This window comes from Medicago sativa, chromosome 4 (assembly GCF_051527215.1).
Source record: "Medicago sativa cultivar Bolivia chromosome 4, Bolivia_mono, whole genome shotgun sequence".
NCBI classification, from domain to species: Eukaryota; Viridiplantae; Streptophyta; class Magnoliopsida; order Fabales; family Fabaceae; genus Medicago; species Medicago sativa.
In genome coordinates this window covers 55,115,919-55,141,296 of record NC_140752.1, presented here as the reverse complement: position 1 = coordinate 55,141,296, position 25,378 = coordinate 55,115,919, and the positions used below count along the sequence as shown (strand labels likewise).

General features: G+C 34.3%; 1 protein-coding gene and 1 pseudogene across 1 annotated transcript in view; both read left to right on the top strand.

Annotated features, from left to right (window-relative positions):
* Positions 1-25,378, top strand: part of LOC146929941 (disease resistance protein RPV1-like) — a 68,395-nt gene that overhangs the window by 28,615 nt on the left and 14,402 nt on the right. The gene's annotated exons all lie outside the window — the stretch shown is intronic.
* Positions 6,258-7,844, top strand: LOC146929945 (elongation factor G-1, mitochondrial pseudogene; annotated as a pseudogene).

The window sequence follows — 25,378 nt, the reverse complement described above, 5'->3', positions numbered from 1 at the left end:
CTCACTAGTAACTTAGTAAAAATAATTATTATCACTTAAAACACTAAAAATAATTCTCGTAACCAAAAGACTATTTTACCCCTGTTCACCAAATGACCAAAATGCCCCTGAGTCTAAAATGACTAAAATACATTTCTTAAGCCAAAATTCACTAATCCCGAATAAAATACACACAGAGACAAATAATCACATAAAGCACATATAAATACACATAATAATTAATTGTAACGAAAATCGGGCTGTTACAGTTCATACAAGTTCTCTTGGGTTTTGATGATAACAAAGTATTGAAGAACAATTGGTAAACTAACATATGTTTAAGTGTGCATGATCTCCTTATTATGAAGAAGGAACATATGAAAAGCATCCGAAAGGAATTGGGAAACTTAGAATACTATGGTTGAAGATCTACTGAAAGGTCAACTAGAAATCAATGTCCTTAGTAGAAGGAAGTCTCAAAGAAGTTGGGGAGTGATCTCCACAGACCCTATGAAGGACATCAGATACAGAACCTGACAAGGCTACTTGGATATGTGGGACCCAGAATCCAAGTAATCTTTTCTCTTATTATGTGAGCTGTCTTTATCACAGCATCTGGTAGAGCAACTATTTTGTCTGCTTCCGTCTACGTGTACAACCGAACAAAGGGCGCCAGGAACGAGAAAAACAACGGATAATTCTCCTTTCAACAAAGGTCACAAACCGATGATTTGGACATACACAAACAAGTTCGTTTGAGACTAAACAAATCTCACCCCACAATTAATCCCTCCACATTCCACACTAAAAATAAGATTCTAAAAAAAAAAAAAAAAAACATGTATCCCCCTCACACCCTCACCATTGATTTTACCATCCCTAAACATACTACTACTTCAACCCTCTCACTGATGCCATGGTGGAAAATAAATAGTGATATCACATAAATAAATGACATTTGTACAACAATTTTATGATTTAATGATCAAACGATCATTGGATCAGGCAAATGGTTTATATATGCTTTGAGTATTGTATTTGATGCATCACAACGTCTGCATCTGCATATGAACGTCTTATTGAGCCTTAATCAATAATTGGGGACACATTAATTCCACTAGTCAACAATAATTGTAACACTTTTTAAAAAAAAATATAATTTCTTTTGAATAAAAAAAATATAATTGTAATACTTTATTTTATCATTACTTACATGTATCTTACATGAATAAAAAATATTAATTTAATTATTTTGGTAAAAAAAAAAAATATTCCCCGCACCTAAAAATATATAGGGTTAATATGCCTTTACCCCTTTGTAATTTGAGCGACTTCTGGTTTACCCCCGTGTAAAAAATAATTTAGATTCCAACTATATATAAGAATTATTTCGTTTTAGACCCTCGGGTCATATGACTAGAAAAAAATCGTTGATATGGCACGCTGACTGTGTAATTTTGATGATGTGGCATGCTGACTGTGTAATTTTGATGACGTGACATACCGACTTGGCTTATATAATTATTTTTAATTTTTTTATTTTCAAGTGATTTTTTTATTAATTAACAATTATTTAAAAATAATAAAAAATTAAGATTTTTTTCTCAAAAAAATAAAAAAATCTGGAACTTAATTTTCAAAATAAAAACATTAGAAAATATATTTCAAAACTTAGAAAATAAATTCAAAATTAACATAAGTTCATATTTTTTTTTCAATAAAAAACTTTGTTTACTTTTTTATAAAAAAATAAAAATTCGGGAAAATAAGATAAGTTTATATCTATACTATATATAAAGAAGAAAACAACATCTTTCAGCATTTTTAGGTTGAATTTTTATTTTTCCAAAAATGTCCTCAATTTTCAATACAAATAAAACACGTAACAAATAAATATGAATAAATTTAAATATTAAAACAAATATAACAAACACGATAAAAATATATATGTCTATTTTTTCTTTATCATTTAAAAAGTGCAACAATTCTTTCAAAAAAAAGTGCGACAAATTAGATGAGTAAAAAAATAAATATTTTAATTTTTGTAAATTTTTTAAAATATTCTAGAAAATAATTAATTTTTTCGAAAAAACTTTTTATTTTTTCTAAAAAAGAAAATTCTTGAAAATTAGATAAGTTTATTTTTATTTTAAAAAAATTAAATATTCTGGAAAATAAAATATATTTTTTTTGAAATAAAACTTTTTATTTTTTCTAAAAAAATATAAATTCTGGAAAAAAAACTTTTTTATTTTTTCTAAAAATATATATTTTTTATTTTTTAATTAATAAAAAAACAGTTGAAAATAAAAATAAATGATAAATAATTTTAAAAGCCTAGTAAGCATGTCATGTCATCATAATTACCAACAGCGAGACACATCAGCGATTTTGTCTTGTCGAAAGGGGAACTTCTACGGTACACCTGCAAAATTAAGATGTACCGGTACTCTTACTTCAAAAATCTATAAATTAACTATCATTTTTATGAAATAAAGAGCTGTTTGTTGATATCCGTATTTTAGAAAATATCATTTCATAAGAAAAACATCATTTCATTGTGTAACGCCCTCCTTTTTATTTAATTATTTTTATTAAGTTAGAGTCTATTTATGTGATTTATTTATTTATATGAGGTGTTAGCATTTTATTATGTGGCATTATTCTATTATTTATTAGAATATGAGAATTATTAGAGTAAGTAGATTTGGAGGTAGTTTAGAGATTAGATGTCTTTTTATGATTTAGTCGATTTATTTTGATGAGTGATATTTTGTTATGTTATATGTTGGTATTTACTAGAATAATATATATTTGTTATTTGTTAGAGATATATTTGTTATTTGGTGTAGAAATATATTTGTTATTTGTTAGAGATATATTTGTTATTTGGTGTAGAAATATATTTGTTATTTGTTAGAGATATATTTGTTATTTGGTGTAGAAATATATTTGTTATTTGTGAGAGATATATTTAATTTAGAAATAAATAAGATTATGAGGATTAATAGTGTGAGTGGAATTGGGGGTTAGAATAGAAAGAAGAATAAGTTGTTGGGCCTAAATAGATTTGGGAAGAATATTTTAGTATTATAAATAGAGAAGCTTAGGTTAGAAAGAGTTTACCTTAAACCGCTTTTTGGAAAAGAGGAGAACAAGAAAGAAGAGAAGAGAAGAGAAGAGAGAAGTCAAGAGAAGAGGAGAAGACCTTAGGAAAGAAGAACGATGCTGTTGATTCAGGAATTAATCTAAGGTGAGGGTGAGACTATCTTGCATTAATATTAAGTTGTTAAATCATTAGATTACATCTAACAAGTTGGGGAGAGTTTGTGAGAATTTGAGAATTAGGGTTTTGAGAGAGATTTGTTTATTAGAAGATGAAAACTTGTTGAATTAATGTAGAAATTATGTACAGGCCTTAGATAATCCATAGGATGATTATCGTAAGTAGTTTTGAGGTTAGAACCATGAGATTAGGTGAAATTTGGAGAAAATCTGCATTCAGCCCGAATTTTGATATTAAAACTGGAATTAATCGGTGTCGAATTGGTCTTAGGTGTAATAATCGGTGTCGAATTGGTCTTAGGTGTAAACATGAAAGTTGTAGGTATGGATGTTAGCTTTCTAATGCCGCTGGTCTCACGTCAAAACGATTTATAGAACTTGAGTTATGGTCAAATTACTGCACGTAGGTCACAGTGAATTTTTATGGACTTTCAGCACAACTTTTCCGAATTTAAAATGAAAACTGGTATTGATCGGTACAGAATTGGTCTTAGGCGTAAACATGAAAGTTTTAGATAATTTTGTTAGCTTTCTAGTGGCTTTGGTTTGACGTGAAAATGATGTTTGATCTTTGAATTATGATGAAAATACTACAGGGAGGTCTTAGCAAAATTGTACGGTGACAGCATTCTCTGTTTCATGTTTTTGCGTTCTGTTCATATGTTTCTATTTTGAATTGATCTTTGTTGTAAACATGAAAGTTGTTGATATTTGTGATATCTTTCCAGTAGCTTTGGTTTGACATGAAAATATGTTGTGGATAATTTATTATGTTTTTACAAAGATACTTAGTGAATTATTGTCGATGTTTAAATACGATGTTATATGAAGTTATTTATGATTGATGAATATGATATTTTAAGATGTTGTTTTTTATCATTTGATATTGTTATATTATGATATGACATGAATTATTTAATTGATCCATATGTTGTCAAGATGCTAAGATGCTAAGATGTTAAGACATTAAGACGTTAAGATGATAAGAGTTGTTAAGTCGTCGAGTCGTTATGAAGTCATCAAGTTGTTAAGATGTTATGTTGTCAAGATGTTAGCATGTCATAGATGTTCATGATGTTGTTTAAGTTGTCAAGTTGTAGGGAGATTGAGTCCATTGCATACTCATTAAAGATGGGGGCTTGAGGCCCGACAGCTTAATGCTCACTTGTTGAAGAGCCTAATTACGCTCATATATGTTACTGAATGGTACCACATGCATTTGCATATCAAGAAGTTTACGATGATTTAAGTTGTTAAGAGTTGCATTGTCAAGTTGGGTTGCATTGTCAAGTCAAGTGTCGAGTCGACTATGAAGTTGTTTAAGATTGAATATGAAGTGAATGATGAATTTGATTAAGAATGTTGTCTATGAATGATTATGAAGTTGATTATGAGTATGATTAAGAAGTTGTTATGATGTTTTGATGATGATGTTTGTTTATGATTTGATGACGATGTTTTGATAATGATACTTATGTGAATTACATGATGATGCTTATGATTATATTTGATGTTAGCTGTTAATGCTTAAGATTATTATTGATGTTAGCTGTTAATGCTTATGATTATTATTGATGTTAGATGTTGATGCTTATGATTATTATTATGAATAGATTTATGATGATACTTGATGACATTGTGTTTGTACCTATGATGTTGATTATGATTTGTTTATGATGGTTGAATATGAAGTTGTTATGATAAGATGCTATATGATTTATGATAAGGTGCTATGTGATTTATGATATGCTGATATGTGATTTATGATAAGATGTTATACGTTTACTAATGATGATGTATGAAGATTCCTTGTGATTATAGTTAAGATGATTGTTTGTGATTTTGTTTATGATTGATATATATACATATATATATATATATATATATATATATATATATATATATATATATATATAAAGTTATGAGATGGTTATGATTAGTATTTGATGTTATATGATGATGTTTATGTCTATGATTAAGTTGATGTATGATGCTATGATTAAAAAGCATATATGATAATGCTTATGACTAATATTTGTAGATATGTGATGATATTTATATGATGATATAATATGAAGTATATGACTAATGTAGGAAGAATAATGATACTAGTTAAGGAAGTTTAAGTTGCTAGATATGATTAATGAATTATAGGATGTTTAAGTTGTTGAATGTACTTTATATGATTTATATGCTTAACTTTATTGTTTGAGAAATCTCACCCCTCTGCTTGGAAATGTTGCTCTTCGTATGGGTAACTTGCAGGTAATCAAGATTAGAGGCGTCGTGAGTGGACTCCTCACATGTGTGTCTAGGTGCTCTGATACGTAACGGGATGGGACTTGACTTTACTTCTATTCCTTACGTATTGTTTATGAACTTTTATGAATAAATATTGAACTAGGACTTATGAGATTTTCTGATGAGGCCTACGTGCCAAAGACTTTTTATGTTGAATGAACTAATTCTGCTGCAAAGTTTTGAATTACTTATGTTAAATGATTTTGAAGAATAAATTGTTATTTATTCAGTTTATGAATTTTTAAGAAGTGTGGCATTCCGTTTAAAGTTGAATTACTCTGATTTTTAATTAAGAAATTTTTATGTTGGGAAACGGGGTGTTACACATTGTTTATAAAAATTATACTAATTTTTTTATATTTTATTGTAAAAAATAATCAAAATTCTCTATTATGAGTACTAAAAATTCATAAAAAGTAAATTTTATTTCGTTGACGTTTTTGATAAATAAGATTTAATTATTATAATTATAGGTGATAGAAAACAATTTTTCTGTAAAAAAATAACACATTTAACTATTAATTCAATGATTTGGTGTACCAATACAATCAAATCTTTGGGTGTACCATAGAATTTGCCCGAAAGAATGTTAATATTAGAATTTGTACCAAAAAAGAAAGGGTAAACGCAGATTAACCCAAACCCCCGCATCTTAATGTTTGTTAGGTTTGCTTACTACAATGTAGCTTCCATCAAACCCCTTGCCGCCCTGAATCGTTTCTTCTCAAGGTCCTCCTTGCCACGCCTTTTCTACTCCACCGTACGCTCCTCCTCCGCCTCCTCTATTTATCCATCTTCCTCCGTTCTCCCCAGCCCTTTCCACCTCCGTCACTTCTCCAAGAAGTCAGTGGAGCAGCTGCGCCACGTCTGGATTTCTGGATACGACTACGTTACGAAGCGGACGGACAGGGAAATAGTATTATTAGAACATCATTGCTATCTGAACTACGACGACCCACGTTTTGTATACGAGGACGTGATAGACAACATACATACCGAAACATATGTCACTTCCTATAAAAACAGAACCCTATTTGACATTTCTTGCTATGATACTTTTTTGGAGAAGATATGTTCTGATCATGTTGATTTCAATGTTGATGTTCAACTAGCTTCGCATATTTTTGACAGTGCAATTCTTGTTCTTTCTAGTCTTGATGGTGTTAAAATCGAATCCATTACTATGGATCAACAAATGACAAGATTTCAACTTCCTAGGCTTATATTTATTGACGATCTGGATCAGGAAGGAGCAGATCTATGGAACATTGTAGATCAAGTAAAATCTAAGCTTAATCATCGTTGTGCTGCAATTCAAGTTCCAATACACATTGACGATTGTTATGTTGGATTTGTTGATCTTGTCAAGTTAGAGGCCTACTTTTTTCGCCTTAACATGTTTGTTAGACTTTTTGATAAGTTAAAGGCCTACTTTTTTCGCTCTGAAACACCTGATTATAACGATGTAGAAGTAGGAGAAATACCTGAAGATATGCAAGCGTTTGTGTTGAAGAAAAGACGCGAACTCATTGAAATTGTATCAAAGGTTGATGATAAACTTTCTAAAGCTTTTCATGGTGGCAGCGAAATTCCAGAGTCTGTTCTCGATGATGCAATTCGTAGGGCAACTATATCAATGAAATTTGTACCAATTATCATTGGTGATGAGAGCTACGAGGCGTTAGAACTATTTATGGAGGGTGTAATTAGGTATTTGCCAAGTCCAATCGATGTTAGTAATTATGCTCTTGATCTAAATAAGAATGGTGAGAAAGTTGAATTGTCTGGAAGTATTGATGCACCATTTGTTGCAAAGGCTTTTGCAAATTGGCATGAGAGGTATTTAAAATTAACTTATCTTAGAATCTATCAGGGTGTTATTAAGAAGGGTGATTTTATTACAAATGTTAACACTGGTAAGAAGATTCAGATTCCTCGTTTGGGTAAAAGACGTGACGATCTGATTGAGGAAGTTGATGAAGCTCATGCTGGAGAAATTGTTTTTGTTTTTGATGCTCATCTTGAATCTGGAGATACTTTTACCGATGGGTCTGTTAGATATACAATGACTTCTGCTGATGTTCCTGCTTATTCGGTCTCAAAAGATACTGGGCAGACATTTTCAAATGGTGTGAATTGATTCATTCTAGAGAAATAATGATCCTACTTACCCAGTTGGTTTGGTTTATTACCTTTGCAGTGGTTTGTTGCTTATTTATAACTTATTTTTTATGGTGAATCTGTTGCTTAATTATTGATCTCTGATTAGTTAGTAGTTACCCTGTTTTTTTTATTGTGTTCTGCATTTAACACTTGATCCTATCTCTGCGTTAAGTTTATCTACGGGATTCTTAAGTTTAACATTTAGTGCAAATGTCATGTTAAGACTTGATGCTCCACACCGATCAAAAAAGCAAAACAGGATTTTAAGATAACCCACAGAGGCAAAATAACATATTTATTTTTTGTTATTTGTTGTTAGTAATTCTGATTATTTCTTATATTTCTCTCAATTTGAAACACTTTTATCATAATATCTGCAATGACTTAATTAGGCATTGTCTGCATCATGCTATGGATTGTTCGAGTTTATTATGTTTTGTATTGTTCTTTTAAGAGCTTAACATTGACGATTAATGTAAAGGATATCAAAATTGATGTTTTAACATATTTGGAGTATTGAGAGAAACACATTTGCTGGGTTTGGGAATTTGTCAGTGGTTGTATCGTTATTAAACCCTGGCTCATGTCCATACTCGCTTTAATGTTTGTAATATTTGGATCATTCTAAGAGGCGTCTGCAGTTGGAACCTAACTTCATACTTCAAATAATTTACTAGCTTAGGGTATTTTTGGAAAACTATTGCATCAGTCTTGTTTCATGTGATATTCTTGAGAATGTTGTTCATTTCCTATTCTTTTCTTACAAATGTAGACACAATGAATAGTAAAACTATGTGAAATGCGATAAAAAGTTATCTTAATTCATGACAACAAGATTGAATAGTTTCTTTTTGTTATATTTTGTGAATTTTTGTTAGTTGTGCCCCTTGACTATACATGTTCTTGCTTATTCAGTCTCAACATTTTGGAGAGCAATTTTTAAATGTGGATTCCAGAGAAATAATCCTACTTACCCTGTTACAATTGATCCTATCCCTGTTGTCAAGAATCTCTATATGATTCTAAATTTAATAGTAATGAAATGTCAGGCTTGAAGTAGCAATAATTGTCGCAAGAAAGGGGGGTTTGAATTGTGACCCTTTTAAATTTTAATTCTGAAAGAAAATAATTACTCAAGAATATTCTTGGTAAGGGTTAAGCAGGTAATAATATAACTTAATATATAATTAAGTAATAAATGAACGGGACCAGACAACTCTGGATTATATAACTGGAATAAGTAAAATAATACGAGGACCAGAGAATTCTGGAATAAATAACTTAAATAAATAAAGTAGTTAAAGTGACCAAAGTACTCTGGATATATGACTTGAATAAATAAAGCGAGAAACTGACCAGAGAACTATGCATAAATAACTGAAATAAATAAAGCGATAAAGTGACCAGAGAACTCTGGATATATGACTGAAATAAATAAAGCGATAAAATGACCAGAGAACTCTGGATATATAACTGAAATAAGTAAGGCAATAAAGTGACCAGAGAACTCTGGATATATGACAGAAATAAATAAAGCAATAGAAGGATCAGAGAACTCTGGAGAGTTAGTTAGATGTGATAGTGTGTGAGATGTGTAACAGCCCGATTTTCGCTAGATTTATTTTATTATTTATTTATGTGTGTTGTATGTGCTATTATGTGATTATTTGCATCTGTGTGTATTTTTGGTTGGGAATTGTAGAATTCGGTGTAGAAGGGTATTTTAGTCATTTTGGACTTAGGGGCATTTTGGTCATTTTGAGAGTAGGGGTAATTTTGTAATTTTGATTGAGGATTATTATTTTGAGTGTTAGTAAGAATGTGGTTTTACCAAGTTATTAGAGAGAGTGTAGTAATTATTTTATTTACCGGTAAGTGACCGTTAGTGTTGTAATTTACCATTAAGTGAGTGGTGACATTTTGGGTGTTAGAATAGAAATGGGTTAGGCCCATTAAGGTTGAGAGATAACCCAATTGAATAGATGACATATATAAACTCTAGTTGTTGGTGAAAATTAGGTTTTCACAACATTTCACATTTCATTTCATTTGGAGAAGAGTAGAGATAGAAGCTAGAGAGTAGAACAAGATCAAGGGCTAGAGCTTGAGGAGGGGATTCATCACCTAGGAGCTAAATTGAAGATTGAATTAAAGATTCTTGGTGTTAGAGGTAAGGGGGTTAGTTTTTTATCATAATTTCATCATTTTTCATTTAAACCCATTTTTATGAAATTGATAAATTGAATCTAATTGCTCTGAATTCGTGCATAATTGTTGTTGTTATGATTGAGAGCATGATTTGTATGATAATTGCATGTTAGTATGTTAATTAACATGTTGAAATGTAAAAATATGGGTATATTGTGTTCTTGAGTAAATTTGTTGAAAAATGAAGTTGTGGTGTCAAATTGTGCATGAATTCATGTTCATTACTTGTTGTTATTGATTTGGAACATGTGGTTGTTGGATTTATGCTTTGGGTGTTGATGAAAGTATTGTTGTGATTGAATTGTGGTGATTTTGCAATTTTTGGTGGAAATGGGTTGATAATGAAGGAGTTTGATTTTGATGATGTTGAATGAATTAAGAAGATTGTTAGAATGGTTAGAATGGTATGATTTTCTGTTTTAATCACTTGGTTTTGGAGAGAAATCATTTTGGGAAGAAAATGGGTTTTTGAGTAAAAGTCATTTTAAGAGCTTTTACAAAATAAGTCATTTTGGAATGAGTTGATTAAGTTGTTTTAATGTTGAAATCTCAAGTTTTCAAGTGTGGTTTGTATGGTTTAAGTGTTAGGAATGCATTGGCAAAAACGGAACTGAAATCGGATTCGAAAACAAGATTTTATGCCCGAAAACGTAAAATTGCATTTTTGCTGTACTGGTGGAATGACACGACCGTGTGTCTGGATGACACGACCGTGTCAGAGTCCCCTGTAAGGGATCACACGACCGTGTGTCCTGACCACGCGACCGTGTCAGTTCTGCAGAATCCCAAAACCTTGTTTTTTTTTTTGTATTTTTGTGTACTTTTAAGCATACCAATGGATTCCAAACACCTAACCTTATTCAATAAGTTTATAATTAAGCTTCTAAGAGTATCATAGCTTGGGTCTAACTTGGTTTTGTTTTGGGAATTGAATTGGTTTTGCAAAATGATGCCAAGAGACGAACTTCGTGATTTTTTGGGAATTCTTCATGTGTGGCCGATGAAATGCTTTTGTAACCTCTACTGCACACATAAGTGACTTGTGAGAATACATGGCATAGGCAATTGAGCTTGTAGAATTGGTTTTGGTTCATAACTTCTAGTATTTTTAAATGGTGACTTTTGGAGACGAACTTAGTAGAAATGAATCTTGATGCACTAAAGTCTTATGAATCTTTTGTGAATATGTCACATATGACTAAGTAATTGTGTTTGAATGATGGTGGAAGGTTGAGAATGATGTTTATCATAAATTGTTGTGTTATTCCATTTTACTTGATTTATGTGATGTAAATGGAAATGAATTGTAAATCGATGTTGATGAATGTTGATGAATTTTATGTGAGATGTGATTGTTGAATGTATGGGCATGATTCTTGATAATGCAATGTTGTTGAGTTGTTGAAATGTAAAGGGAGGTGTACTTTTACATTGTTTTTGATAGTTGTTATGTTGGAGTTGTGCATTATCGAGTCATTGCTATATGTCCATGCATCATACCATGTTGTTGTTGTTGTTGAAATGTAAAAGCAGGTGTACTTTTACATAGTAAGAGGAGGTGTACTCTTACTTAGATGTTTTGGTGGCATCTATTGTTGTTGATCTAGTACCACATGCATATATGTGTCAAGTCTAGGCGCATTGCATAATTTTAATTGCCAGATGGTTGTGTTTGTGATTGTTAATGATGGGTGGTAAGTGTGGACTTGTATTGCTTATATGATTGAATGTTGATGTTGGACATGTATGCAAATACCTATGAACTCTTTTATATTTGTACACCTGTCTATTATGATTTGATTATGATTAATGTAATACTTACCCCCAGTGGTTTCGACCGCCTACCTGTCTGTATGGATGGGTAGACGTTGTGCAGGACTAGACGCTTGGTGAGTTTGCTTGTTGGATGTTTGGACGACGGGAGCTTTCTCCGTTGTCGTGTCAGTGTCGTAGTATCTAGGCTCTGATTAGGCTTAGCGTCTACTTGTTGTTTTTGGATTCTGTTGCTATGTTGTTGCTATTGTCCACTTGTTGGACTTGGAGTATTTTAACATGAGGATATATTTTGACCATGGTATGTATATGTTGAAGATTATGATTTGAATTCTGCTGTGACCGTTGAAATATTATATATATATGCATGATATTGTTGGTTTTATTTTTGAGACGTAGCGTCTATTTCTTGAATATTTGTTATATTCGCGTGTTTTATCGCTTTAATAGAAATAGGGCGTTACAAGTTGGTATCAGAGCCGTGGTCAGTCTTGTCTGGACTAATAGACTAGTAGACTAGTGTTTGTTGATACTCCCTGTTAGTATGCGAATGGTAATGAGTTACCTTCGGTACTTGTTCTTTTGTTGTTGTGCTGTTGTTCTTATTTGTTGGTTTGTTTTATGTAGAAGTGAGATGGCCGGTGGTAGAGATGATGGAGCAATTGCTCAGGCTTTGACTTCGATGCCTCAAGTGTTGGCTCAGGTTAATGAGCAGGCGGCGGTTGGTCATCGTGATCATGGTGAGGCGGAGGAGCGGAGGTTGGATCGTTTCTTGCGAAACAGTCCGCCGACGTTCAAGGGTAGGTATGACCCGGATGGAGCTCAGAGTTGGATACAAGCCATGGAGAGGATCTTTCGTGCTATGGTGACTAGTGAGGATCAGAAGGTCAGGTTGGCTACTCACATGCTTACTGAGGAAGCTAAGTATTGGTGGACCAATGCTAAGGGAAGGCTTGAGGCTGGTGGAGCTGTGACTTGGGCTAGGTTCAAGACCGAGTTTTTGAGGAAGTACTTTCCTGAGGATTTGAGGACTAAGAAGGAAGTGGAATTCTTGAACTTCAAGCAAGAGAACCGTTCGGTGGTTGAGTATGCAACGAAGTTTGAAGAGCTTGTGAGGTTTTGCCCGTACATCAATGCGAAGGACGCTATGGTTTCCAAGTGTGTGAAGTTCGAGAGCGGTTTGAGGCCCGACATCTACCAGTACATGTGTGTCCAGGAGATCCGAGACTTTGATACTTTGGTGCATAAGTGTCGCATGTTTGATGATGCTGGAAGAGCTAAGGTTAACCACTACAAGGCTCAGAATGAGAAGAAAGGAAAGAGTCATGGATTTGGGGAGCCGTACAGCAAAGACAAAGGCAAGAAGAGAGAAGGTGGTGGAGGTTCTAAGGTGAATGTTGCTGAGGTGAGGAGCTTCAAGTGTGGCACTTTGGGTCATTTTGCTAATGATTGCAAGAAAGGTGATAGTTGTTACAAGTGTGGAAAGACGGGTCACAAGGCTTATGAGTGTACTTATGTGGAGAAGGAGATCACTTGCTACAACTGTGGTGAGAAGGGGCATATTAGTACTAAGTGTACCAAGCCGAAGAAGGCAGCGGGAAAGGTGTTTGCATTGAATGCGGAAGAGGTGGAGCATCCGGATAATCTCATCCGAGGTATGTGTTTTATCAATAGTACTCCTTTGATTGCAATTATTGATACTGGTGCTACTCATTCTTTTATCGCAGTTAGTTGTGTTGAGCGTTTGGGTTTGGTTGTGACTCCGTTGTCTCGTGGGATGGTTATCGATACCCCGGCTAGTGGATCGGTGACTACTTCTTTAGTGTGTGCTAAGTGTCCTGTTAGTTTTGGCAATGTTGATTTTGAGTTGGATCTTGTGTGTCTTCCGTTGAAGCATATGGACGTTATTTTTGGTATGGATTGGATCTTGACTTTTGGTGTTAACATTAATTGTTTGACCAAGAGTGTAACGTTTGCTAAGCCGGTAGCAGAGGAAGGTGGGAAGTTCTTGACTGCGGAGCAAGTGAAGAAGTCTTTGGATGGTGAAGCTAGGGTATTCATGGTGTTTGCTTCCTTGAAAGAGAGTGGTGAGAAAGGAGTTGGTGATTTGCCGGTAGTGCAAGAGTTTCCAGAAGTTTTCCGGACGACATTACCGAGTTACAGTCGGAGAGGGAAGTTGAATTTGCAATTGATTTGGTGCCTAGAACGAGTCCTATTTCGATTGCGCCGTATCGGATGTCTGCATTAGAGTTGGGTGAGTTGAAGAAGCAGTTGGAAGAGTTGCTTGAGAAACGGTTTATCAGGCCAAGTGTTTTGCCGTGGGGAGCTCCTGTGTTGTTGGTTAAGAAGAAAGATGGAAGCATGAGGTTATGTGTGGATTATCGGCAGTTGAACAAAGTGACAATCAAGAATCGGTACCTGCTCCCGAGGATTGATGATTTGATGGATCAGTTGGTTGGTGCGAAGGTGTTCAGCAAGATTGATTTGAGATCAGGATATCATCAGATTAGAGTGAAGGCGGAAGATATATCCAAGACTGCGTTCAGAACGAGGTATGGACACTATGAGTATTCTGTGATGCCATTTGGAGTGTCTAATGCGCCAGGTGTCTTCATGGAATATATGAATAGAATATTTCATCCTTTTCTGGATCGTTTTGTGGTGGTGTTTATAGATGATATTTTGGTGTATTCTAAGTCTGAAGAGGAGCATGCCGAGCATTTGAGGATTGTGTTGGGAGTTTTGAAAGAGAAGAAGTTGTTTGTTAAGTTGTCCAAGTGTGAGTTTTGGTTGCGGGAAGTGAGTTTCCTTGGTCATGTGATTTCTAAAGGTGGCATTGCGGTGGATCCGTTGAAGGTTGATGCAGTGTTGCAATGGGAATCACCTAAGTCTGTTTTTGAAGTTAGAATCTTTCTTGGATTGGCATGTTATTATCGGAGGTTCATTGAAGGATTCTCTAAGTTGGCGTTGCCATTGACGCAGTTGACTCGGAAAGGACAAGCTTATGTTTGGGATGCTAAGTGTGAGAAGAGTTTCCAAGAGTTGAAGAAGAGGTTGACGTCAGCCCCAGTGTTGATTTTGCCGAATCCGAAGGAATCGTTTGTTGTGTATTGTGATGCTTCTAAGATGGGTCTTGGTGGTGTGCTTATGCAGAATCGTCAGGTTGTGGCTTATGCTTCGAGGCAGTTGAAAGTGCATGAGAAGAACTATCCGACTCATGATTTGGAATTAGCGGCCGTTGTGTATGTGTTGAAGATTTGGAGGCAGTATCTGTATGGTTCTAAGTTTGAGGTGTTCAGTGATCACAAGAGTTTGAAGTATTTGTTTGACTAGAAGGAGTTGAATATGAGGCAGAGGAGATGATTGGAGTATCTTAAGGATTTTGATTTCCAGTTGAGTTATCATCCTGGAAAGGCCAATGTTGTTGATGATGCTTTGAGTAGGAAGTCGTTGCATATGTCTGCTTTGATGGTGAAAGAGTTGGAGTTGATTGAACAGTTTCAAGATTTGAGTTTGGTTAGTGAGTTGACGCCGGATGGTGTGAGGTTGGGAATGTTGAAACTGACAAGTAATATTTTGGAAGAGATTAGGAATGGTCAGAAGGAAGATTTGGAACTTGTGGATCGAGTGGTGTTGGTTAGTCAAGGTAAGGGTGGAGACTTCAGGTTGGATGAGAACGGTGTTTTGATGTTTCGTGATCGTGTTTGTGTGCCAAGTGTTCTTGAGCTTAAGAAGCAGATTTTGGAAGAAGGTCATAAAAGTAGTTTGAGTATTCATCCCGGAGCGACTAAGATGCATCAGGATTTGAAGAAGTGGTTTTGGTGGCCTGGAATGAAGAAAGATATTGCAGAGTTTGTGTATGCTTGTTTGGTTTGTCAGAAGTCTAAGATTGAACATCAGAGACCGGCAGGTTTGATGCAACCGTTGTTTGTGCCAGAGTGGAAGTGGGATAGTATATCGATGGACTTTGTTGGAGCGTTGCCGAAGACTGTTAAGGGTTTTGACTCTATTTGGGTGATTGTTGATCGGTTGACAAAGTCGGCACATTTTGTTCCTATCAAGACCGGTATGTCTGTGGCTAAGTTGGCTGAGATCTACATTGAGCAGATTGTTAGATTGCATGGTGTTCCTTCTAGTATTGTGTCGGATCGGGATCCGAGGTTTACTTTTAAGTTTTGGGAGAGTTTGCAAGGTGCTTTGGGAACTAAGTTGAGGTTGAGTTCTGCTTATCATCCGCAGACTGATGATCAGACGGAGAGGACTATTCAGAGTTTGGAAGATTTGTTGAGAGCTTGTGTGTTGGAGCAAGGTGTCAGTTGGATTGAATGTTTACCGTTGATTGAGTTTACTTACAACAGTTTCCATTCTAGTATCGGAATGGCACCGTTTGAAGCTTTGCATGGTCGGAGGTGTAAGACTCCTTTGTGTTGGTATGAGTCAGGAGAAAGTGCTTTGTTAGGATCGGAAGTCGTGCAAGAGACGACCAAGAAGGTTAAGATGATTCAAGAGAAGATGAGAGCGTCTCAGAGTAGGCAGAAGAGTTATCATGACAAGAGGAGGAAGGACATTGAGTTTCAGGTTGGTGATCATGTGTTTCTGAGAGTGAATCCTATAACCGGTGTTGGTCGTGCTTTAAAGTGTCGGAAGTTGACTCCTCGTTTCGTTGGACCCTTTGAGATTGTTGAGAAGGTTGGGGTTGTAGCGTATCGGATTGCGTTACCGCCATCTTTGTCGAATCTTCATGATGTGTTTCATGTGTCTCAGTTGAGGAAGTTTGTGTATGATGTGTCTCATGTGATTCAAGTGGATGATTTGGAAGTAAGGGATAATTTGACCGTCGAGACTTGGCCAGTTAGGATTGAGGATCGTGAAGTGAAGCGTTTGCGTGGCAAGGAGGTCGTTTTGGTTAAAGTGATTTGGGTTGGACCAACCGGTGAGAGTGCCACTTGGGAATCAGAGAGTAGGATGAGGGTTGCGAAAATTCTTTTAGTGGGGGAGAGTTGTAACAGCCCGATTTTCGCTAGATCTATTTTATTATTTATTTATGTGTGTTGTATGTGCTATTATGTGATTATTTGCATCTGTGTGTATTTTTGGTTGGGAATTGTAGAATTCGGTGTAGAAGGGTATTTTAGTCATTTTGGACTTAGGGTCATTTTGGTCATTTTGAGAGTAGGGGTAATTTTGTAATTTTGATTGAGGATTATTATTTTGTGTGTTAGTAAGAATGTGGTTTTACCAAGTTATTAGAGAGAGTGTAGTAATTATTTTATTTACCGGTAAGTGACCGTTAGTGTTGTAATTTACCATTAAGTGAGTGGTGACATTTTGGGTGTTAGAATAGAAATGGGTTAGGCCCATTAAGGTCGAGAGATAAGCCCAATTGAATAGATGACATATATAAACGCTAGTTGTTGGTGAAAATTAGGTTTTCACAACATTTCACATTTCATTTCATTTGGAGAAGAGTAGAGATAGAAGCTAGAGAGTAGAACAAGATCAAGGGCTAGAGCTTGAGGAGAAGATTCATCACTTATGAGCTAAATTGAAGCTTGAATTAAAGATTCTTGGTGTTAGAGGTAAGGGGGTTAGTTTTTGATCATAATTACATCATTTTTCATTTAAACCCATTTTTATGAAATTGATATATTGAATCTAATTGCTCTGAATTCGTGCATAATTGTTGTTGTTATGACTGAGAGCATGATTTGTATGATAATTGCATGCTAGTATGTGAATTAACATGTTGAAATGTAAAAATATGGGTATATTGTGTTCTTGAGTAAATTTGTTGAAAAATGAAGTTGTGGTGTCAAATTGTGCATGAATTCATGTTCATTAGTTGTTGTTATTGATTTGGAACATGTGGTTGTTGGATTTATGCTTTGGGTGTTGATGAAAGTATTGTTGTGATTGAATTCTGGTGATTTTGCAATTTTTGGTGGAAATGGGTTGATAATGAAGGAGTTTGATTTTGATGATGTTGAATGAATTAAGAAGATTGTTAGAATGGTTAGAATGGTATGATTTTCTGTTTTAATCACTTGGTTTTGGAGAGAAATCATTTTGGGAAGAAAATGGGTTTTTGAGTAAAAGTCATTTTAAGAGCTTTTACAAAATAAGTCATTTTGGGATGAGTTGATTAAGTTCTTTTAATGTTGAAATGTCAAGTTTTCAAGTGTGGTTTGTATGGTTTAAGTGTTAGGAATGCATTGGCAAAAACGGAACTGAAATCGGATTCGAAAACAAGATTTTATGCCCGAAAACGTAAAATTGCATTTTTGGTGTACTGGTGGAATGACACAACCGTGTGACTGGATGACACAACCGTGTCAGAGTCCCCTGTAAGGGATCACACGACCGTGTGTCCTGACCACGCCACTGTGTCAGTTCTGCAGAATCCCAAAACCTTGTTTTTTTTTGTATTTTTGTGTACTTTTAAGCATACCAATGGATTCCAACCACCTAACCTTATTCAATAAGTTTATAATTAAGCTTCTAAGAGTATCATAGCTTGGGTCTAACTTGGTTTTGTTTTGGGAATTGAATTGGTTTTGCAAAATGATGCCAAGAGACGAACTTCGTGATTTTTTGGGAATTCTTCATGTGTGGCCGATGAAATGCTTTTGTAACCTCTACTGCACACATAAGTGACTTGTGAGAATACATGACATAGGCAATTGAGCTTGTAGAATTGGTTTTGGTTCATAACTTCTAGTATTTTTAAATGGTGACTTTTGGAGACGAACTTAGTAAAAATGAATCTTGATGCACTAAAGTCTTATGAATCTTTTGTGAATAGGTCACATATGACTAAGTAATTGTGTTTGAATGATGGTGGAAGGTTGAGAATGATGTTTATCATAAATTGTTGTGTTATTCCATTTTACTTGATTTATGTGATGTAAATGGAAATGAATTGTAAATCGATGTTGATGAATGTTGATGAATTTTATGTGAGATGTGATTGTTGAATGTATGGGCATGATTCTTGATAATGCAATGTTGTTGAGTTGTTGAAATGTAAAGGGAGGTGTACTTTTACATTGTTTTTGATAGTTGTTATGTTGGAGTTGTGCATTATCGAGTCATTGCTATATGTCCATGCATCATACCATGTTGTTGTTGTTGTTGAAATGTAAAAGCAGGTGTACTTTTACATAGTAAGAGGAGGTGTACTCTTACTTAGATGTTTTGGTGGCATCTATTGTTGTTGATCTGGTACCACATGCATATATGTGTCAAGTCTAGGCGCATTGCATAAATTTAATTGCCGGATGGTTGTGTTTGTGATTGTTAATGATGGGTGGTAAGTGTGGACTTGTATTGCTTATATGATTGAATGTTGATGTTGGACATGTATGCAAATACCTATGAACTCTTTTATATTTGTACACCTGTCTATTATGATTTGATTATGATTAATGTAATACTTACCCCCAGTGGTTTCGACCGCCTACCTGTCTGTATGGATGGGTAGACGTTGTGCAGGACTAGACGCTTGGTGAGTTTGCTTGTTGGATGTTTGGACGACGGGAGCTTTCTCCGTTGTCGTGTCAGTGTCGTAGTATCTAGGCTCTGATTAGGCTTAGCGTCTACTTGTTGTTTTTGGATTCTGTTGCTATGTTGTTGCTATTGTCCACTTGTTGGACTTGGAGTATTTTCACATGAGGATATATTTTGACCATGGCATGTATATGTTGAAGATTATGATTTGAATTCCGCTGTGACCGTTGAAATATTATATATATGCATGATATTGTTGGTTTTATTTTTGAGACGTTGCGTCTATTTCTTGAATATTTGTTATATTCGCGTGTTTTATCGCTTTAATAGAAATAGGGCGTTACAAAATGTGTTAAACAAAAATAAAGAGATGAGAGAAGAAAGATCACACAAGAGATTTATCCTGGTTCACCAAAGCCGGCTACTTCCAGTCCCCACACTTCGTGTGAGATTATCCACTATAGTATCCAGCTATCAGAAACTTCTGAATAGCACTATATTGTTGATCACACCAGATCAGTCCGATTACACTCTGTATTATCAACCTCAGCAGGCTTCTACAATTCTTTGCACACTAGCAAAAGAAAGGTTGGTATTTTCTATCTCAAAACTATTAAGCCCAATAGACTTTGAGAAATACAAGTCACTTTGTATGGTGATTTGTTTTGGTAAAAGAAAAAATATCTCAGAAGAGATGTTACAAACACAAACTCAAATTGATAGAGAGACAAAGAAATATAGTGAAAGTTTGAGGAGTTTGCTTTATGTTTGTTGAAGAGCTTTAGAGAGAATGAAGGCTTTTTGCTTTGAGAGAGATTGAAAGCTTTGTGTGTAAACTCTTGCCATCCTTCTTCACAGCCTTCCTGTATTTATAGGGATAGAGAGACTTGATCCCCACTTAATAAAACAACTGTCATGCTTTAATTCAAATTTGATTTGGGCTCCAAAATGAAGCTTGGAGAGAAAGTATGACATTTTGCACTTGCAGAACGTTCTGCAGAACGTTCTCTGCATTCAGTTGTACTTGGCAGAAGCTTCACACGCTTTTGTTTAGCTGTAATGAGCTGTTGAGAGTTGATAATTGCTTCCAGCAAGTTGATTAGACCTGGTGTGATCATGATGATGTCATCTTGATGATGTCACATACTTTACATCCAAGGTTTTCACTTTTCCAAAGATTCCTTCTTTTCCTTCCTTAATGGATCGAAATTCTTCTTTGGGCTTTTGGCAGATTTTGTTCTCTTATGGCCCATGTGCAATTAATATATCATTTTTGCCATTTAAAGCCTTTTTAATCATATAGATCCTTTATGATTATTCTTGGTGAGACAAAGAGAATGACATTTATTCTTTAGCTTAATTATGCAAGTCTTGACTTTTAGCTCAAAAGCTCATATTTGTCCCTTGCATTGTTTATTGCTTTGATGAAGATATCTTGTTCTCATTGTGAGGTCAGAATGTTCTCATAAACGTTCTCATGAAACAATCTCACAAAAAGTATTAGTAGATAACAATTAAAATAAATGTGTTTGTTATAATTAAAATATGACTCTTTCTAGTCTCACCCCATATAATTCTAGTTACACCCAAATTTATTTAAAATTTTACAATAATACCAAAATTGCCCTCTTCATGTAAATTTCTAAAAATCGTTCTTTCATTGTCATTCTGAACCCTCACCCCTTTTTCACCTACAAACCACCACGGATATGCAATCAATACCTACTAAAATCGCCAATTGAATCAACATCTATTTCATTGATACGTACTCGATTCATACAAGTGAGTGAATTTCATAAATTTCTTCGAGTTTCTATTTAGGGTTTGCTCTATGATTTATTCGATGTTGTTAATTTTACCATGGATGTTTATAGTTGTTAATTTCATGTGTCTGTTGATTTGTTTGAATCGATTTAAGTTTAACGTAGTTTAAGTTTACATATGCCTCGCGTGAATTTAGTTTACATACATATTCTAAAAAAGCAATAACATACACGTAAACTCAATTTACATGAACTGTGTAAACTCAGTTTACATAAACTGTGTAAACTCAGTTTACATAGTGTATGTAAACTCAGTTTACTTAACTCATGTAAACTGAGTTTACATAAACTATGTAAACTGAATTTACGTATACATAATTAAGTTTACTTAACTTCTGTAAACTCATTTTACATAGTGGATGTAAACTCAGTTTACGTAGTGTATGTAAACTCAGTTTACTTAACTCATGTAAACTGAGTTTACATAAACTATGTAAACTGAATTTACGTATACATAATTAATGTGCTTGAACACGTGAACATGAATATATGCACAAGTAAACTTACTTTATGTAAATTAGTTCACACAAACTAAGTAAATCTAAAAATCCACCACATTTATCAATTTCATAGTTTTATATTATGTTTCAGTAAATTTTACAATTTTTTTCTCTTCAGAATGAACATCGAAGAAGAAGAAAATGTTGACACGACTAACAATGAAATGAAACTTGAAGAACCACAATTAGTAGATTCTACCGCTGTATTTATCAATGATAAAGTGTTTGTTACACGTGGTGATTTATTGAAATGGGCTAGAAATGTTGGGAAGGAAAATGGTGTTGTTGTTGTGATTTACAGGTCTGAAACAGCCACAGCAAAACCAGGAACTAGGACAAGACTAATTCTCGGTTGTGAAAGAAGCGGAAAGTATAGACCTTGGAAGAATCCTAAACCTGTTAGGGGTGCATGTACCAAAAAGTGTGAGTGTTCATTTAGACTAAGAGGAATACCCTCAAAGGATGGTGAAGGATGGACTATCCATGTGGAATATGGTATGCACAACCATAATTTATCGAGCCTATTGACGGGAAATCCTTTTCTTGGAAGATTATCTCATGAAGAGAAAAATTTACTCGGTGACATGACAAAGAATATGGTTAAACCGAGAAATATATTGATGACATTTAGGGATCATAATGCTGAGAGTTTAACAACCATCAAGCAGATTTATAATGCACGTCAATCATACCGGTCATCCATTAGGGGAAATAGGACTGAAATGCAACATTTAATGTCGTTGTTGGAACGTGACAATTATGTGTATCAGTATAGAAAGGTGGGTGATTCTGATAAGTTGAGGGACATATTATGGGCACATCCAGATTCAATGACACTTGTCAATAAGTTCCATCTAGTTTTGATTATGGATAACACATATAAGACTTGCAAGTATAAATTGCCATTGCTTGAGATTGTCGGTGTTACCTCTACCGGAATGACATTTTCAGTGGCATTTGCTTATTTACAATATGAGCGCCTTGATAACTTTGTATGGGCACTACAAAAGTTGAAAGAACAAATTACATGTGGTGATGTTAGTGTCATTGTTACTGATAGAGATCTTGCCTTGATGAATGTTGTGCAACTTGTTTTACCAGATGCGGTAAATTTATTGTGTCTATTTCATGTATGCAAGAATGTGAAAGCCAAATGCAAGATGACTGTGTCTCCAAAGGAGAAACGAAAAATGGTCATGGAGGCATGGGAAGGTGTAGTATATTGTTCTAATGAAGCTGAGTATCAGGAACAGTTGAAAATTTTCAAAAAAATTTGTATTGATTTTACCATTTTTCATGATTATGTACATGAACAGTGGTTGATTCCTTATAAAGAAAGATTTGTTGAGGTATGGACAAACAAGGTTATGCACTTAGGGAACACAACGACTAATAGGGCTGAGTCTTCATGTAACACCCCGTTTTCCGAACGTAAAAATTACATAATTAAAAATCAGAGTAATTCAACTTTAAACGGAATGCTACACTTCTTAAAAATTCATAAACTGAATAAATAACAATTTATTCTTCAAAATCATTTAACATAAGTAATTCAAAACTTCGCAGCGGAATTAGTTCATTCAACATAAAAAGTCTTTGGCATGCAGGCCTCATCAGAAAATCTCATAAGTCTTAGTTCAATATTTATTCATAAAAATCCATAAGTAATACGTAAGGAATAGAAATAGAAGACATAATCCCACCCCGTTACGTATCAGAGCACCTAAGACACACTTGTGAGGAGTCCACTCACGACTGCAACTAATCATGGTTACCTGCAAGTTACCCATGCGACGAGCAACATTTCCAAGCAGAGGGGTGAGATTTCTCAAACAATAATATTAAGCATATAAATCATGTAAAGTACATTCAACAACTTAAACATCCTATAATTCATTAATCATATCTACCAACTTAAACTTCCTTAGCTAGTATCATTATTCTTCCTACATTAGTCATATACTTCATATTATATTATCATAATAAATAATCATAAACATCATATATCATCTTAATCATGACATCGTATATCACCTTAATCATAACATCATATATATCATCATAAATATCACTAACATCATCACATATCATCATTAATAAACATGTAGCATCTTGTCATAAATCACATAGCATCTTATCATAAACAGCTTCATAATCAATCATCATAAGCAACTTCATAATCAAACATCATAAACATCAAAATCATTCATCATCTTAAGCATCATAATCATTCATAAAGCACTTCATTAATAGCTCATCAACTTGACATCTTAACATCTTAACAACTCGACAACTTGACATCTTAACATCTTAACAACTTCGACTCGACTATGCAACTCTTAACGTCTTCAACCATCTCGAATCATTTTGACAAATGCAAATGCATGTGGTACCAATCTAGGGCATAAGCCCTCGTCGCTTTTGAGCATAAATATACTCCTAGGGCATGAGCCCTCGTCGCTATTGAGCATAAATATATTCCTAGGGCATGAGCCCTCGTCGCTATTGAGCAAAAGCTCCATCGTCGTGGTTGAGCAAAAGCTCCAGAGCATGAGCCCTCATCTTTGAATGAGTATGCATGTACTCAACATCTTACGTCTTAGAAACTTCGTGAACATCTATGACATCCTAACATCTTGACATCTTGACAACATAACATCTTAACAACTTGATGACTTCATAACGACTCGACGACTTAACAACTCTTATCATCTTAACGTCTTAACATCTTAACATCTTAGCATCTTGACAACATATGGATCACATAAATAATTCATGTCATATCATAATATAACAATATCAAATGATAATAAACAACATCTTAAAACATCATATTCATCAATCATAAACAATTTCATATAACATCGTATTTAAACATCGACAATAATTCACTATGCATCTTTGTAAAAACATAATAAATTATCCACAACCCATTTTCATGTCAAACCAAAGCTACTGGAAATATATCACAAATATCAACAACTTTCATGTTTACAACAAAGATCAATTCAAAACAGAAACATATGAACAAAATGCAAAAACATGAAACAGAGAAGGCTGTCACCGTACAATTTCGCTAAGACCTCCCTGTAGTATTTTCATCATAACTCAAAGACCAAACATCATTTTCACGTCAAACCAAAACCACTAGAAAGCTAACAAAAGTATCTAAAACTTTCATGTTTACGCATAAGACCAATTATGTACCGATCAATACCAGTTTTCATTTTAAATTCGGAAAAGTTGTGCTGAAAGTCCATAAAAATTCACTGTGACCTACGTGCAGTAATTTGACCATAACTCAAGTTCTATATATCTTTTTGACGTGAGATCAACGGCATTGGAAAGCTAACATCCATACCTACAACTTTCGTGTTTATACCTAAACCCAGTTCGGAACTTAAACTTGTCAAACTGAGACAATAAAAACGCATTTTGCACATTGACAGCAAAATTGCAGTTCAGCTGCCATTTCGATTTAGGGAAATCTTTTCCACTTCGTATTCGATTCAATACTTTCCAAACTTGACACTAATCATTACCTTATGATTACCCTATCATTATAACACTAATTATTCATCAACTTACTGTATGCAAATTCAAAGGGTTCTCAAATCTATTAACAACCTATTACAATTATTAAACCCTAATTCTTAAACTCACCAACATCTCATCCAATTCCATGGTTCTAACCTCAAAACTACATCCAATAATCATCATATGGGTTATCTAAGAACTGTATACAATTTCTACATCAATTCAACAAGTTTTCATCATCTAATCATCAAATCTCTCTCAAAACCCTAATTCTCAAATTCTCACAAACTTTCCTCAACTTGT